Source organism: Canis lupus, chromosome 15 (assembly GCF_048164855.1).
Source record: "Canis lupus baileyi chromosome 15, mCanLup2.hap1, whole genome shotgun sequence".
NCBI classification, from domain to species: domain Eukaryota; kingdom Metazoa; phylum Chordata; class Mammalia; order Carnivora; family Canidae; genus Canis; species Canis lupus.
Window position 1 is genome coordinate 15618311 of NC_132852.1, and position 18748 is coordinate 15637058.

The 18748-nt window shown below is 37.8% G+C and overlaps 1 long non-coding RNA gene and 1 pseudogene across 5 annotated transcripts in view; both read right to left on the minus strand.

The window, feature by feature from the left end:
• The window catches only part of LOC140604663 (uncharacterized), a 39378-nt gene extending 21926 nt beyond the window's left edge, over positions 1–17452 (minus strand). For all 5 annotated transcript variants that reach the window (XR_012007478.1, XR_012007476.1, XR_012007475.1 and 2 more), the window contains exon 1: positions 17330–17452. This is a non-coding gene — a long non-coding RNA (uncharacterized lncRNA). The remainder of the gene's footprint in view (positions 1–17329) is intronic.
• LOC140605354 (non-selective voltage-gated ion channel VDAC3-like) lies at positions 5496–6602 on the minus strand (annotated as a pseudogene).
• Positions 17453–18748: the final 1296 nt, after the last annotated feature.

The window sequence follows — 18748 nt, forward strand, 5'->3', positions numbered from 1 at the left end:
ATCCTAGAAAGCTAAGTGGCACATGGTAAGTATTCAATACAACACTTTTTTTTTGTATGAATCAATCCATGTTTTTTAAAATGAATCAATCCGTATACAGAGATTACATATAGAGGCACCTGGGTGGCTCAGTGGTTGAATGCCTGCCTTCAGCCCAGGGTATGATCCTGGAGTCCCGAGATCGAGTCCCGCATTGGGCTTCCTGCATGGAGCCTGCTTCTCCCTCTGCCTATGTCTCTGCCTCTCTGTGTGTCTCTTATAAATAAATAAACATTTTTTTTTAAAAAACCAACAAAACTATTTAAGATCATAGCTCAGTATTTACTTAGATTTTACTCAATATTTCAAAGCATACATTTTTTGGTAAATCTGTGTATATAATTTTCTTCTGTGAGTTCTTATTGTGGTAAAATACACATATAAAACTTATCATTTTAGGCATTTTCAAGTATGCATTTCAGTGGCAGGAAGGACATTGGCAATTTGTACAACCATCAACACTGTCCATTTCCAGAACTTTTTCGTCATCACAAAATGAAACTCTGTTCCCATTAAACACTAACTCTCCAATCCTTGCTCCTCCTGTCCCTGATAACCTCTTTTTTGTTTTCTGTTTCTCTGCATTTACACATTCTAGATGCCTCATATAAATGGAATCTTAATGGTATTTGTCCTTTTGCTTCCAGTTCATTTCATTTAGCACAATATTTTCAATGTTTGTCCACACTGGAGAGTGCTAAGGCTGAATCCTATTTCATTGTATGTGTATTCCACGTTTTCTTTATCCATTCATCTATTTTTTAAAAAGATTTTATTTATTCATTCATGAGAGACACAGAGAGAGAGAGAGAGGCAGAGACACAGGCAGAGGGAGAAGCAGGCTCCATGCAGAGAGCCCGATGTGGGACTTGATCCCAGGTCCCCAGGATCACGCCCTGGGCCGAAGGCAGGCACCAAACCACTGAGCCACCCAGGGATCCCCTATCCATTCATCTATTGATGGACATTTGGGTTTTTCCAGTATTTATAGTTTCGCAACTCCTTTTTTTTATTTCACTTTATAATATCTCACTCATGAGCATGCTCTATTGTGTTATATGTTTCTTATATATACTATATATATTTGTAAATATTATAATTATATAATACATATAGCTTATTATCATACATAGTTGTCCATTTTATTATTTTACTTTGAAGGGACACATTCTATGCGATTGAGTGACAATTTCCCTGAGTGTACAAGAGATGACCTAATCATTCTCCTATGTTTGCACATTTAGGTTACCTTGGACTTTTGCCATGGTAAGTAAGGCTGCAACATCCTTGGACACAAAGTTCTGTCTGAGTGTAGATTGATATTACTGTTTCCCAGCAATAGATTCCTGGAAGGGGAATTACAGTGACAATCATGTTCTCTAAACTTCTCTCGATATTTTCTTTCCAGTTTGCTTGTCAAATGGTTTTCCAGAAAGGCACATGGCTCTTCCAGTTGTCCAAGAGGAAATTTATCTTACCCTTTTAAAAAAAAATAGAATTATTCTGCTTTTTTTTTTTTAAGATTTTATTTATTTGCTCATGAGAGACACACACACACCCACACACACAGAGAGGCAGAGACACAGGCAGAGGAAGAAGGAGGCTCCTCCCAGGGAGCTTGATGTGGGACTTGATCCTGGGACTCCAGGATCATGCCCTGAGCTAAAGGCAGGCCCTAAACCACTGAGCCACCCAGGGATCCCTATCTTACCCTTTTGACTCTAAATGTTATCGTATGAAATGTCTTTGCTAATTTGATGGACGAAAATGGTATCTTGTTGACCAAAGCTCCATTTGGTGGGTTACTAGACCTCACTCAGTCTCTAAGATGTCCATGTCCCTCACAGCAGCTCTCATGGCACTGGCAGTGGAGGAGTCCTTAGCAATGGGGGTGGGGGCACGCAGGGTGAAGGGTGAGGGAACAGGTGCAGGGTGGGGAGTGGGGACTGCATGCATGATGATGTGGGGCTCTGATAAGTTAGACTCTACTGGCATTTATAATGTACTGAGGACTCAACTAAGCTCAGCTCTCTGCTGCAACCTGGGTCATTACAAACTTAATCCTCTCAGTTTCTCAGGCTTGCAGGCTGGCTGCAGTTTATCCACGGTATCAAATGATTTCTACACAATTCCTTTGGCTTACCACCAATAGATTTTATTATTTGCTTTTTTTTTTTCAAAATTAGAAAAATCCAGCCTCAAATAGCTTAAGGAGCTTTTCAAGAAAACACAAGTGAGAAGTAGCCAATCTGGGATTTGAGCTCCCTGACTATAAATCCATGCCTTTTCCCCTACAGCCACTTTTAAAAAGCTTCACAAACTTGAAAAGTACTCTCAATGTATACCAGGTACACAGAAAAGAATATTTATTTTTCATTTCACTTAAATGTACCTTTTTCATAGCTTTTTTATATAGATCAATGAGGTCCCGAATGAATTGCTAAGTGTTAGAATTTTCTATTTTTGATCTTTGGGTTTTAAAAGCACAGTAGAATGCAGCAAACGCACCAGACTGTAATCCTGGCTCTGCTGCTTGCTGTTTGCTAGCTGCTTGACTTCGACAGATCACTTAATCTCTCCAAGCCTCAGCTGTAATGACTTCCAATTCACGGAACTGTCGTGAAGATTCAATGTGACGATATTTGTAACTGAATCTAGCAAGGTAGGTGGCATGCATTAGGTGGCCAATAAAAAATTTTAAAGGTCATGGTGAGATGGCAATTGGCAAAAGGAACAAATTGAGGACAATTCAGGAGAAAAGGAACCAATGCATTTATTGCTAGTCCAGATCTGCAAGGGAGAGGAAGACACATATCCTTTAATTTTTTATTGAAGTATAATGCAAATACAGAAAAGTGAGCAAATCGTCATATGGTTCAATGAATTACCCCCAAGTAATCATACTCATTTAATCATCTCCAGGACAGGAAATGGAAAATCACCAGCCATGCAGAGCCCTCTTGGTTTGATCACTTTCCCCTCAGTCCTCCCCAGTGGTAACCACTTGCTGGATGTTTAAACCAATGGGCAGAGTTCTGTCCATCTCCTATAAATGAAACTTGGCCCCAATTTCAGACCATATACAAGACCTAAAGCATCTAAAAAAGTAGTATGACTCTCACGAGCATAATTTTCAGTGAGGGAACAAAAAAAAAGAGCCAATCAGGGAAGGATATCATTTATATAAAGTTGAGTCTTTTGAGTAACAAATTCTTAATGTAGCCATAATTGTCAATATTTTCCCTTACAGTAATACTTTGTGTCTTGTTTAGGACTGCCTGTCAATTAATCTATGATAAAGAGGAAGAGAATATATAACAGGAAAAAAAGAGTTTCTTCAATAAATGGTGTTGGGAAAACCGGACAGCTACATGCAAAAGAATGAAACCGGACTCCCATCTTAGACTATCTACAAAAATAACTGCAAAATGGTTGAAAGACTTGAACGTAAGACTGAAACCATAAAACTCCTTAAAGAAAATGTAGGCAGTAAGCTCTTTGACATCTGTCTTGGTGATTATTATTTTTTTTAATTTCCAAAAGCAAAAATCAACAAGTGAGACTACATCAAACTAAAAAGCCTCTGCACGGCAAAGGAAATCATCAACAAAATGCAAAGGCAACTTACTGAAGGAGAAGATATTTGCAAATCATATCTGATAAGGGGTTACTATCCCAAATATATAAAGTACTCTTAAAACTCAATAGCAAAACAACAATCTGATTAAAAATGGGCAGAAGAACTGAATAGACATTCTTCCCAAGAAGATATCCAGATGGCCAACAGATACATGAAAAGGTGTTCAACATCCCTAACCATTGGGGAAACGCCAATCAAAACCACACTGATGTTAGTAAATTGAACACCAATAAAAAAAAAAAAAAAAAAAAAAAAAAAAAACCACACTGAGATATCACCTCACACTTTTTAGAATGGCTATCACCAAAAAGACATGAAATAACAGGTGTTGGTGAACATGTGGAGGAAAGGGGAAGCCCTCGTGCACCGGTGGTGGGAACATCAGTTGGTGCAGCCACTACAGAACACAGTATGAAGGTTCCTGAAGAAATCAAGAACAGATCTACCATATGATCCAAAAATTTCACTTCTCAGGGGAACATTAACTCTAAAAGATGTCTGCGTCCCCACATTCATTGCAGCATTATTTACAATAGCCAAGAGATGCAGATAACTTAAGTGCTTATTGATGGATGAATAAAGAAGACAGATGTGGCGTGTATATATATATATATATATATATATATATATATATATATATATATACAGAATGGAATATTACTCAGCGTAAACAAGACATGAAGGCATTATGCTAAGTGCAATAAGTCAGATAAAGACAAATACCATATAATTTCACTTACATGTGGAATCCAAGACAAACAAATCAAAACAAAACAAAATAAAGCAAACAAAAAAACCAAGCTCATAAATACAGAGAGCAGATGGTGGTTGCCAGCAGAGAGGGGAGTCGAGTAGGCAAAATGGGTGAAGGGGGTCAAAAGGTACACACTTCCAGTTATACAATAAGTAAGTCACATATAATGTACAGAATAGTGACTATAATTAATAACACATTGCACAACTGAAAGTTGCTAAGAGAGTAAAGCTTAAAAGTTCTCAACACAAGAAAAAAAATGTTGTAACCATGTATGGTGACTGATGGTAACTAGATTTATTGTAGTGATCTTTTTGCAGTGTATATACAAATATGAAATCATGTTGCACACTTGAAACTAACATGTTAATTATACCTCAATAAGAAAACAATCAATTATAAGTAAAAAATTTAAAAACTTAATTTTTCGCTTGTTATGATGGAAGGAAACAATTAATTTTTATATATTGGTATCCAATAACTTGGCTAACTAAAGTCACTAATTAAATTTAATAATTTGTTGTAGATCCTTTTGGATAGTCTATGTACAACACCAGATTGTGAATAGGAGCAGTTTTTTTTTTAATAGGAGCAGTTTTTATCCTCGTGTTCATATTCTTATACTCTTTTTCTTTATCTTGTTTATTAAATTGGCTAGGACATTTTTGTCTCATTCTCCATTCCAGAGGGAAAGCTTTTCACGTTTAATCATGCTTGTGTAAGATTATTTATAGGTGCATTTTATTAGATTCAAGCAGTTTTATTTATATTTGCTAGAAGTTCTAATCATGAATATATATTGAATTTTGGCAAGTTCTTTTTCAGCATTTATCTAGATGGTAATATGATGCTTACTCCTTCATTCTGTTGATGTGACAAATATCATCTTTTTTCAAATGTTAAACCATTCTCTCTTTTTTTGTTCCAAGCATGATGGATTTATTTTTTTTAAGATTTTATTTCTTTATTTGAGAGAGAGAGGGAGAGGGAGCACAAGCATGGAAGGGGCAGAGGATGGGGAAGAAGGAGACTTCCCGATGAGCAGGGAGCCCGATGTGGGGCTCAATCCCAGGACCCCAGGATCATGACCCGAGCTGAAGGGGACTTATAGGGTCCCCTTCCTGGTGGAAGGGTTTGAGGATAACCCAGTCCAATCAAGCTGGGATTATTGCTTAGCAGATAAAGAAGTTCTACAAGCCAGTGTGTAGTTAGCACCAGCGTCAAAACAGGTGGTTGCAAGGCTATGCAAATCTTGTGTTTCAATCTTCTCACTTGAACCGCCTGGTCGATATAGCCTCCAAACTCAGTTTCATCATTTTCTTGAGTGTACAGCTGGAGGTCTGCCACCTTGAAACCCAGGGCAAAATTATTTTGTGACTGTTTGGATTTGGCTCTGCCAAAACTCATCGGGGAGCCAGCCGGCAAGCCAACCTTCAAAGGCTAACACAGCCCAGGTGTAAATGGTTGGTCCAGAAAAATCTATATCAACATTACTGTCAAGGCGGAGACAATCTTATTTATAGGGGACTTCAATTTCCCACTCTTTTTTCCTGTGGTCAGCACAAGCAGGGCATCAAGAGTCACCTTCAAGCCTTCAAGCAACTTATTCTACAAAGAAATTTCTGCCCTGAGAGGGCTATCTCTTTCATTTTAGGTTGAAAATAAGTCCCAGTTACAGATCTTATATTTGGTCTCTAGGTTGTCTGAAGATTTCCCTGTCTGTGTAAGCACAACCAGAAGTAGAGAATTCTACTAATATAGTAGAATTGGTTCTCCAATTCTTGTGCTATACTGACTATACCAAACCCAAATCCTCTGTTGAAGACCTCCTTGGCAGCCATTCCTAGCTCTCAGTAAGTCTGCGTGTTACATACATCTTCAGCCAGAGGGCCTGTCTCCATGCTGCTAGGGCGACCCAAATATTAAACCATTCTTGCCTTCCTGGAATAGCCCAGTGTATTCACCAGGCACTGCTGGATTTGTTTTGCTAATAGTTGGTTTAATTTTTTTTTTAGATTTATGTAAAACATCATGTTATACTGACCTGTTCTACTCCTTTTATAATGTTCTTGTCAGGTTTTGGTATCAAGGTAACACCAGCCTCAGAGGACAAAATGGAAAGTGTCTCACTTTTTCTATTCTCTGGAAAAGTTTATCTACAACTGGCATTTTTTCCTTTCTCAAATATTTGGTAAAAATTCACCAGTGAAGTCATCTGGACTTGAGGTTTGGGGTTGGTGTTTTTTTGTTTTGTTTTGTTTTTTGTTTTTTGGTTTTTTTTTTGGATTTGGGGTTTTAAATGGAAAGTTTAAAAATATGTATTCCATTTTCTTCATTGTTATAGGACTGTAGAGGATTTTTGTGTCCATTTAGAGGTAAACTGCTTTTCTGGAAAATTGTCCATTGGTAAAAATTTTTTAGTTATTCACACAACATTGATTATAATATCTTCTTACAATATTTTAAATATTTGTAAGATCTATAACAGTGTCTCCTCTTTCATTATTGATGTGGATTATTTTTGCCTTTTTCCCCTTGATCTCACTAGGGAATTTGGACTTTCCAAAGAACCAACATCTAGTTTTGTTAAGCCTCTCTAGTCTGTATTTATTTTATATTTCCACTTAGTTCTTTCTCCCCTTGTCTTTATGATTTCCTCTCTTCCACTCTGAGTTTGATATTTTTCCAACTTTTTGAGATAGATGCTTAGATCACTGCCTTTTCTTTTTCTTTCTTTCTTTCTTTCTTTCTTTCTTTCTTTCTTTCTTTCTTTTTTTTTACAGAAAAGACTTCCTTTCCTTTTTGGCTTTTTTTTTTTTTAAGATTCTATTTATTCGTGAGAGACAGAAAGAGAGAGAGAGAGAGAGAGGCAGAGACACAGGCAGAGGGAGAAGCAGGCTCCATGCAGGAGCCCGACGTGGGACTCGATCCCAGGACCCCAGGATCATGCCCTGGGCCAAAGGCGGCGCTAAACCGCTGAGCCACCCGGGCTGCCCAGATCACTGCCTTTTCATCTATTCTTCTTTTTTAGTGTATGTGTTATAAGGATATTTTATTTTTATTTATTTTTTTAAGATTTTTAAATTTTATTTATTCATAGAGAGAGAGAGAGAGAGAGAGAGAGAGAGGCAGAGACACAGGCACCATACAGAGAGCCTGATGTAGGACTCGATCCCTGGTCTCCAGGATCACGCCCTGGGCTGCAGGCGGCCCTAAACCGCTGCGCCACCGGGGCTGCCCTGTGTTATAAGGATATAAATTTTCCTCTAAGTATGGCTTTAGCTGTACCAACACGCTTTGCAATATCTTCATTATTATTCCAGTAAACTATTTTCTAATTTCCTTTGTTATTTTTTCATTGATTTATGAGTTATTAAAGGATAATTCTTTCTTTATTTTTCCTTTTAGTTAGAGAGTGTGAGCAAGCATGGGGGCTAGAGGCAGAGGGAGAGGGAAAGAGAGAGTCTCAAGCGGGCTCCATGTCCAGTGCAGAGCCCAATGCAAAGCTTGAACTCCTGACCCTGATATCATGACCTAAAATAAAATCAAGAGTTGGTCACTTGACTAACTGAACCACCCAGGCGCCCTGGAAGGGATAATCCTTAATTTCCATACCTGGAAATCTGTTCAAATGATATTATAATTTATTTTTTTTTTAAGATTTTATTTATTTACTCATGAGAGACAGAGGGAGAGAGGCAGAGACACAGGCAGAGGGAGAAGCAGGCTCCATTCAGGGAGCCCGACGTGGGACTCGATCCCGGGTCTCCAGGAGCATGCCCTGGGCTGAAGGTAGGCGCTAAACCACTGAACCACCCCGGCTGCCCTTATAATTTATTTCTAATGTGTTTCCACCACTGCCTGACAACAAACTGTATGATTTCAATGCTTTGTTTTTTGTTGAGATTTGATTTAAACCTAGCATGTGGTAATTTTTATAAATATTTCAAGTGTAATTTTGAAAATGAAATCTACAGTATTAGGTCAAATATTCTTTATATATCAATTAGGTCAGATTTGTTCTTTTTTTTTTTTTAAAGATTTTATTTCTTTATTCATGAGAGACACATAGAGAGAGAAGCAGAGACAGGCAGAGAGAGAAGCAGGCCCATGCAGAGAGCCCAATGTGGGACTCGATCCTGGATCCCAGGATCACATCTGGAGCCAAAGGCAGAAGCTCAACTACTGAGCCACCTACGTGCCCCCAGATTTGTTACCTGTGAAATTCAAATCTATATTCTTTTGTCTCCTTAATGAGTAAGGCTTGAGATTTTTTTGCCTGATACATTTTGAGATTACTTTATTATGTTCATAGAGTTTTAGGATCACTATATATTTCTGGTAAATTAAGCAATTTATTATAAAATAGTCTGTCTCTACTAGTTATTTTTTCCTTAAGGTCCACTTTGTCTGATGTTTACATGGTACATCTCTTTTTTATTCCCTTACTTTCAATATTTGTGTCCTTATTTTTGTGATGTGTTTCTTGTAAGCAGTATATAGTTGTTTTCTTAATCCAGGTCTACCATCTTACCATTCACTTTCTAGTTGTCCCATCGATCCTATATTTCTTTTCTTCCTTTCAAATCGATTGTTTCTGTTATTTCATTTTCTCACTTATTTCGGTATTAATATATTATTTTACTATTCTTTTAATAGTTACCCTACATACCCCCTTTTTGAAAAAATTTACATCAAGTACAAATACTTATATCTCTTCCTAGACAATACTAGGGCCTTGTAGCATTTTAATTGTATATGCCTTCTTACCCAACTTAGATGCTGTTTTTTCCATATTTTTGTCAATTTAAGTAACTTTATTAAGACGGAGTTGACACTCCACAAAATGTTCCTGTTTTAAGCATATGGTTTGATGAGTTCTGACAAATGTATGCACCCATGTAACCATCATAATATAGAATATTTACTTCACCCTAAAAAGTTACCTCGTTCTCAGGCAACTATTGACCCGATTTTTGTTATTATAGGTTTGTTTTTATAGTCTTTTGTGTTTGAATTCTTTAAGACCATCATGTTTTGCTATTTATTCATTCTCTTACAGATATCACTAGTTCACTACTATGTATAGCAGTACTATTCTTTTGTTTCTCGTGCTTTTATTTTGGATATTTATTACTGACCTTTCAGTTCCCTAATTCTCTCTCCAGCTGTTAAGCTCATTATCAAATTTTTCTGTTCTAGAAGTTTCATTTTAAAAATAATTTCCTGTTTTCTGCAAGAATTCTCAATTATGTCTTTTATTTCTGTAAATATATTAGGTATAGTTATTTTAAGGTCTGTGTCCAGATATCTGTAAGTCTATATTTTGTTTTCCTTGCATTGGTTTCTTTTTTTAAAAAATATGCTTACAAAAGGATTCCAGTGAAGTGGCTAATCAATGACTTGAAATGAAGTACAACTCTAGAGTTGGAGCAATTTAGTGCCACCTTACCAAGTCAAAAGATGCATTTATAAATAAATGTGGGAGGGGAAAGGAAACAATTATTGAGGAAGAAGGAGGATGAAAAGCAGTTAAACAAATATTTTAGCTTGAAGTTATTTCTTGGTTATTAGGACAAGAAAGTGTACTGAATGAGGTTGAAAGCCAACCTGGCCAACCAAGGTTAGGACCTAAGAGTTTCACGATTAGTTTAGTTGAGAATGAAAGATGGCACTGAGAACAGAACTGCAGGTGCTCAAACCTGGTACATCCTAGAACTCAGCATGAGCATATAATGCTAGATAGACATGAGAATCTTTAGCTCTTTTAGTCTTGCTTTTGTAATTGAAGAACAGCTTGATAATATGGAGAGTCTATTAGAGAACATTTATAGTAACATAGAACACAAATCTGGTGTTTGAAAACTAAAAACTAGGTCCAGAAAGATTTCACACAATCCAGCAAAATATGAGGTTAGAATATGAATGAAAATGCAAAGATTGCACTTTGCACTTTTGCAAAGATTGCAAATTAGGATATATTTTTCTTAACCTGAACTTCTGACTCAGGATGTTTCTTCAATGGGTTTCTTTTTACTTATTGTTATGAACAGGTTTGATGCAACCATCCACTGTACTGCCCCAGAAATTCTTTTATTTTGAGTTCTCCTAAGTTGTCTTTAGTTGTTCCAAAGAATGATATGAAATCCCCAAATGAATTAATAGCTATTTTTAAAAGGTTTTATTTATTTAGAGAGAGAGAGTATAAGCAGGGGAGTGGGGCAGAGGCAGAGGGGAAAGCAGACCCCCACTGAGCAGGGACCCCCCCCCACTCCAACAGGCTGGATTCCAGGACCCTGAGATCATGACCTGTGCTGAAGGCAGATGCTTAACCCATTGAACCACCCAGGGGCCCCAAATGAATTAATTGATTTAATTTGCTTTAATTACAAATTAAATATATACTAGATCACATGGGGTGTTTTAAAACAAAATAACCCAAGAGTACATCTTTTCTAAAAAGTGTAGTAATCATTGCATTATCTAGAGTATATCTGGAAACACTATATAATTTCCATACACGTGTCTTAAAGTGATCTGAAGCTACAACATATTTAAAAAAAAACAATGAATTGAGCATAAAAGTCTTGCTTCAAAGATACATAATCAAAACAATTGGTGGATTTAGATTTTTTGCTTTTCATCACGTTGAGTCATGTGCCACCTGTAAAACAATTGTCTCCTGTGCTCAGTTTTGTAATGCTGAGGCTGGGACTCTACTTATAGTTTTCTTGAGCCAGCTGGCTCCTTCTTGGAGTGCCAGTAAGGAGCACTAGAGGAAGACTAGTAGGCAGGAGGAAGGAAAGGGACCCATTCCTTTTTGTAGCTTACTCTTCTGGTCGGCCCTGCTTCCTCCCCACTGGAGCTGCACTTTGTTCCAGAGGGAGCAGTTTGCAGTCCTCCTAACCTTGGGAGCACCTGCCTCATTGTCCCCTCAGAGATTCCACCACTAGCAGCTATTGTCTTGCCCTCAGAGGTGTAGGTTTCTGCTCTGTGGGCCTTTTCTTTAAGCTTCTAAAATTTTAACATTCCAACATCTTCCCTTTGTTGGAACCCTAGGGGAGTCGCTGCTTTCTGCAGTTGCTAATTCAGTCTATAAAATGTGATACCTTAGTTTCATTTTTGCCTTGTCCGTTGTTTTGATGGATAGAATAATAGTCTTCCTAAAGACATCCATATGTAATCCCCAAAACATGTGAATATGTTACTTCACATGGCAAAAGAAATTGAACAGTTAAGGATCTTGAGGTGGGAAGATCATCCTGAATTATCCACATGGGTCCTTACGAGAGGGAGGCAGAGGGTCTGAGTCAGAAAAGTGGGTGTGACAATGAAAGCAGAGGTTGAAGAGATTGGCGGGCCCCTGAGACAAGAAATGTAGGTGGCCTCTGGGAGCAGGAATAGGCAAACAAGCATAGATAATCTGGAACCTCCAAAAGGAACACAATTCTGCTGACACCTTGATTTTAGCCCAGTGAAAATTATTTTGGACTTCTGATCTCTGGAACTGTAGGGTAACAAATTTGTGTTATCCCAATCCACTAAATGTGAGGTAATTTGTCATAGTAGTAATAGAAACCTACTACCATTACCTAGTTAATAATACTTTATATTAAATTCTGTCTGTTAAACTCAGTTATTTTATTATTTATTTTATTTGAATGATCAAGTCTCAATTATACTCTCCAAGGTTAACTTTAGCTTATGATGATATACTTAGTATTGAATGTTTTAAAAATAATCCTATTTGTAAAATTGTGTCCTTCCTATTGAGGCTAACTTTACATTATAAAATATAATATTAAAACATATGAATTACATTGGAAATTAAAACAAGACATTTGCCAGTTTGTCAGCTTGCTGTGAAAATTAGGAAAAACTCAGTGTAAGATCTGTGGCACTCATTATGGTCGTTGTGTGGGAAGCACAGAAGAACAGCTGGACTGGATGAGACCAGGGGTCTGGTTAATGAGGAAATGAGTGAATCTTGCTTAATTGGACATGAAGGTATAATCCAGTAGCCAAAAAGTCCAGGAAGACTGGAAGACCACCAGTGCAAACTCTAGGAATGCAGCAAAGGAATGAAGACATAGCTGGACATAGTGCTTCGGGTAGTTGAACTGAATCCAATATTCAGGAAGTTCCCAGTGGACTAGAAGCAAGGCTACTGTCATGGTTTGTAGTAGACGAATAGAATTCATAGTCCAGGGGTGTCTACAAAAGCAGTAGTGAGCAAGTAGATCCACAAAATGGTCTCTTGAGAAGGAATTTAATCTCTATTCTCCAAGCAGATACATGAATATGTATAGTTTTTACTCTGATTTCTGTAACATCTACCCCTCAGTGTGAAAAGATCCAAGGGCTCCAAGTCAATTTAGAGTTAGGTACATATATTAAAATATATATATTTAATATTATATTTATACATATTTCCATAAATTTATGTTTTATGTATTTTTACTTAATATTATGTTTATATTTATAAAGAGATTTACTTTAAGGAATGGGAGCATGTAATTATGGAGGCTGGCAAGTCCAAAATCTGCAGGATGAGGCTGCAGCCTTGAGACTCAGGAAGAGCTGATGCTGCAATTCAAGTCCAAAGACTATCTGCTGGCAGACCTACTCTGGGGAGATGAGTCTTAATTCTATTAAGACCCTCAACTGATTGGATAAGGCCTACTCACCTTATGGAGGTCAATCTGCTTTACTCAAAGTCTAAAGATTCAGATCCAAATCTCATCCATAAACACCCTCATAAAAACATCCAGATTAATGTTTGATCAAATATCTGGACACTATGGGCCAGCCAAGTTAACACATAAGATTAATCATCACAACCCTCTTGCCTAGCTAGAGAGGTAGAAGAATATACTATATTTTAAGAGGACAGGATATTACATAGCCTTGCTGTGGGTTTTTATTTCCTCCCATATCCTGAAGATAAGACAACAATTTGAGAACTACATTATGTAGTACACTCTTCAAATACAGGGTCCAGCTTAAACAAACCAAATTTATTTTGTTCCATTGTTCCAAGGTTGTTTTTTTTTTAAGTAGAATTATAGTAAAACATCACATATTTTAAAAGAAATAATCTGAGAAACTTTTCTTACAGAATGTAATTCCAAAAAACAGAAATAATTGTCTCCCCTTAAGGGAGAGTTAAGAAGCAAAAACTTCCGTAACACGCATGCTTTTTTTTTTCTTCTTCTTTCTTTTTTTTTGTCTAAAAGAAAAGCAACTGTATAAAAACATAGACTACCAATTATAATAGAAGGAAACATTGAAAGAAGTGAGAAGTGACACTTCATAGCTAAAAGAAACAATAACCCTGAGACCTGTGATTGCTTTCTACTTCTTCAATAATAGATTGGGGGTCACAGTGATTGGGTGAAGTAGTGTTGTACATCCCAGCCCCGGAAAGTATTATAGTCCCAGAGCACATATTGATAATTAAGAAAATAACTGAATTATTAATTGACTTATATTCAGTACAACTCTGAAGCTATGAGAAAGAACAGATACTGAATTGAGACAGAAAACTGAGCGTATGTTTGTTTCTGCCTCCCATCCAAAGCGTCCAGAAAAAAATACCTTAAATCATTAAAAGGATGAATTAAAAAGAGAGATAAAAAAAAATGAACACAATCAGAAAGCTTCAAACTTTGAGAAAATTCACGAATGATGAAAAGCAGATGGGATCCTATTAATGGAGGAAACCCTAACCCAAAACACATGTATGGGAAGGTAGCTCTAGTGTCCAGGAGACCTTCCGGGAGAACCACAAGCTCAGGGTCAAGGGAACAAAGAGCAGAAGTAACTGAGTCAATACACAACTTGGTAAATGAGCAGCTGAGGAAGGTGGACTTCACATTCTTCCCCTTCTTGTATGGAGCAGTGGCATCAACAGAGGTTAACCCCGGTGACCCCGGGCTAGTCAGGCGGAGCAGAGAACCTGGGCCACTACCTCCAGAGAGATCTGAGAAGTGCCTGAGATGTGCAAGAGGGGTTGTCAAATAGGCAGTTGCAAATTTGACTGTGGAACTCAAGGGAAAAGTAGGGGCTGCTGAGATGAACTTGGAAGTCATCCTACATGGATAATATGTGAAGCCACGACACCATATGAGATTACTAGGGAAAGAATGCACAGAAAGAAGAGAAGGGGTCCCAGGACTGAGCCCCAGGACACCCCAACATGTAGGTAACAGGTTTTATGCATGTGACACTGAAACAACTAGTGAGTGAAATTTGTTTATATTTGTGAACAAATTAACTGAAGAGGGGCCACTGAGGGTTATGTGGAAGGGGGCTTACCCACCTAGAACACAACTGAGATGCATTCTAGTCCCCCTACCAAATCCAGGACAGTCCTGGTTGACTGGGAACTCTTTGAGGGGAGCCTGCATTACTCATCTTGTTGCCTTACAAGTGATTGATACATGTCTGTTTAAGGAACAAATTTGTACACTTATAAATAAACTTCCCATTGTTTGGGGAGAATTTAGACCAAATTTCTCATTTTTGTTAAGCATTTTCTCCTCCCACCTCACATGCTTCCTCTTCATTTTTCTCCCTTTGCAGGTAGTGTCTAGAAACACACCTTTTAGGTTCAAAGTTTATCTATCTATCTATCTATCTATCTATCTATTTATTTATTTAGATTTATTTATTTATTTGGGGGGGGGGCAGAGGGAGAGAAAGTCTTAAGCAGACTCCTCACTGAGCATGGAGCCTGAGGCAGGGTCAGGCAGGGAGCCTGACTCAGGCAGGAGCCTGAGTCTCTTAAGAGACTCCTCCATGGCCTTGAGATCATGACCTGAGCCTGACCCGAGTTGGAAACTTAACCAACTCTGCCAACCAAAGTTGGCAACCAGGCACCCCCAAAGATTTTAAAATAAAAAGAGCTATTCTTTTTTTTTTTTTTTACCTACTTTAATATTCAATTAGCATTTTGTCATTTTATTTCTAGTTTTCAGCTGTATTATTTCATTTTTCCATCAAGACCTTTTTGTGAAAAATATCAGATAAGGAAATGTTCCCTCCCGAGACCCCTCCAAGGATAGTAGCAGAAGAAGAGTACCTGAGGATAAAAGCCGTCCATGATCACATGGTCCAGCTACCTTTTCCCAAATAGAGATTTGACCTCCATGATAACCTCTGAGTGTGATTTCATTAAAGGAACCAGCAGATTTCCTTGTTCTGTAACAATACTCACATCCTCTTGGAATTCTAGTGTCTATTTAGATCACAATGGAGTAGAGTACCCAACTATTAGCTCTAGTTGATAGGAGCACCCATTATTGCAAAGAAGAGGAGAGAAATAGACAAGAAATATATGCACAAGAAAAAAAATGTGAACTATTTCCATGTCAATAAATACAGCTCTACATAAAAAATTACGACTTCAGAGATTTCCATTTTATAAATTTTAACAACTCATTGAACCCAATCTGCATTCTTGGACACTGGATTTTTTCCTATCATATACATCTGTTGTAAACAGTTTTGAACTCCAGTGTGGTTATTCCTTGAGATAAATTCTTAGAAGAGAGGCTGGTAGATTATAGGATATGCTTTTAAAGGATTTTTGATGTGTGCTGCCAAAGTGCTCTTCAGAAATATCCTACCAACATATACTCCCTTTATCAACGACCTCTTTTCCTACACCATTACTAACTTAGGGCATTGTCATTCTTTGAAATCTTTGTCAATTATTTGGGTAAAAAAGGTAGCTTATTGTGGTTAAAATTTACATTTCTTTGCTTATGTCTTTCACAGTTTTATTCAAGTCCAATTTACTAAGCTGTTAAAGATGCAACAAGAAAAATGCAACCTAGTGCTGCTTCTTTGCCCAGGGTGACTTGTATGGTGGCAGATTTTATCCAACAGGCTTCTACAAGTATCTTAGAACCCAAACAACTGGGTGGTCACACAACAAGACACAGAGTATGATGGGATGAGCACTGGATGTTATACTATATGTTGGCAAATTGAATTTAAATAAAATGTTAAAGAAAGGGGGGGGGGCACAAAGTAGGCTGAGAAATCTAAGCCTGTGTCCTGACCCTTTGCTTCTTGCTCTGAACCCATGGTCTTTCACAAGACAGCAGAATAATGTCTTAAGGCTGAGGAAACATACCTCTTTTAAACAGAGTTCACGTAATGATGAAAGACTTTTGCTGTTGGGGAATGGTGGGAGGAAAAAAACCCTGCAGAAACCAGAGAAATGAGAATATGAAATTGCTAACTTCACAACTTCATGAAAAGCAATTCCAACAGCAAGAAGCCCTTTGCTTTCTAGGCCAAAGATTAATCAAGAGCCTACTCTTCATTCATCCCTCCTAACAATTTAGTAGGAAACTTTATAACTCTAAGATGATTAAAAAGTTTCTTCTGTAGTGCCTGCAGTTCTAGTTGGTGGTTTATTCTCCCTATCTCTGTTACTGATGTGAAGTGGTAGGAGCTTTGGTTTTCCCACTGCTAGGCACCCAGGCTTGCTTGGGTCAGTTGCAAAATGATAGCCTATTGTGGCTACAAAATCACAAAGTGCCATTTTACCACACAGTCAGTGAAGTGCTTGGGTTTTCTCTGTAAAAACAAATTGTTATATTGCATATAGTCACCTTTTCTTTTAAAAGGGGAGAAAAAGAGCTACTTCCAATTCAAGCAGGTATGGAGTATTGCAGAGGAGTGAATGCTTTCTGGAATTAATTGCTTGTGCGAATGCCAGCAAAATGCTGATGACATTGAGAAACAAACCTACTGAAGGGTGAGGAAATTCTGGCAAAGCATTCAAGCTATAATGAAGCACCTGACTTGTAACAAAAATGCCCTTCAGCCACCAGTGTTCAATGGTGTCCCATCAGGATGTCTTCTCCCAGCCCAGCACTCACCTCAGTGAACACCCTTATGTCTGGCCCTCCAACAACTCAGGAGGGACAGCTCCCCGGGAGACAGGACAAAATCTGTGTCTTCTAGCCAGGAGGGACCTCAGGATGTGCCAAGTACAAATTCCTTGTAGGTTAATAGCCAGCCAGAGGAAATCACTGGACATCTAGCTGCCCCCCCGCCCTCGGCGGATACCACGTGCCTCTCAAGTCCCTCTATCAGCTGCTCCTCTGTGGGGGTGGGAAGAATTCTTCATACGTGCTAAAATATATTTGTAGATGAAATAGAGGATGTCTGGGATTTCCAAGGATGGCGAGACCTTGGTGGGGACATAGATGAAACCAAGCTGGCTATGAGTTGGTCATTGTTCAAGCTGATCATGGATATGTGGAGGTTATTACTATTCTCTCTACTTTCACCTATGTTTGAAAACTTTCATAATAAAATACTTTTTAAAAATCATGAGACAGTAAAAAAATCATAAGAAAGGAAAAAAGAAATCTCTAAAATTCAGAGTGAGAGGAGCTGGGAGTTTCCTACAGAACGTTGGTCTGGTATCCCATACATGGTTTTTGGTCAGTAACTATGGATGACAGTGATAATGATCAGAACAATGACATGTGAAAAGACTGGTACAGAGAAACCATAGATACGAAGTCAGTTCGAGACTCTACCCTCTAACATATGCTTCAGTTGATTCAAACTAGGTGGCCCAAGAATTACGGTTTGAAAAATCCTTCACTCTTGAGTTACAGAACCTGGTCTGATTTCTAGCTTTCAATTGGGATAATTCCCTTTATTCTAGAAAGGCCACTCTAACAGTAGGAAGTGGGCAGTTACCTCGATTTATCTTAATGGCTCAAAGGATCTAAAAAATGTGATGACAGTTAAGTACTTACTAAATACTACATACCTAATTACCCCTAACATATTTATTGACAGAACAACTTTCCACAGTTCTTAAAAATCTTTGTGTATCAGACTAAAGAAACACCCCTGGCCAGCAACCACTTTAATAGGAGACTTAGTAGAAAAACTGTTAATTATTGAGAAAAAATGGAAAATACTGAAAGTTCTTAGTATTTCTGAAGGTATATGAGTTAAAGAGTTTTTAAAACTTATCATTTATTAGAACAAAATATTAATATGCTAGCATTTCTTTGGCAGCTCTAGGGAGCCAGGTCAAGTTCTATGGAAGAGATAAATCAACAGTATTCTCCTCTAGATCACAGTCACTAATATTGGATCAAGTTGTATAATATGTGAGTTATTTAAGAGCAGGGTTGTAGGAAAACAGGATCTTTCATACCCTGTTTTAGGATTGCAGAATGCCACAACCTCAGTAGAGGGAAATTAAGCATATCTATCAAAATTATAGATGCATGTGCCATTTGACTCAGGAATCCTATAGATACAACTCCACA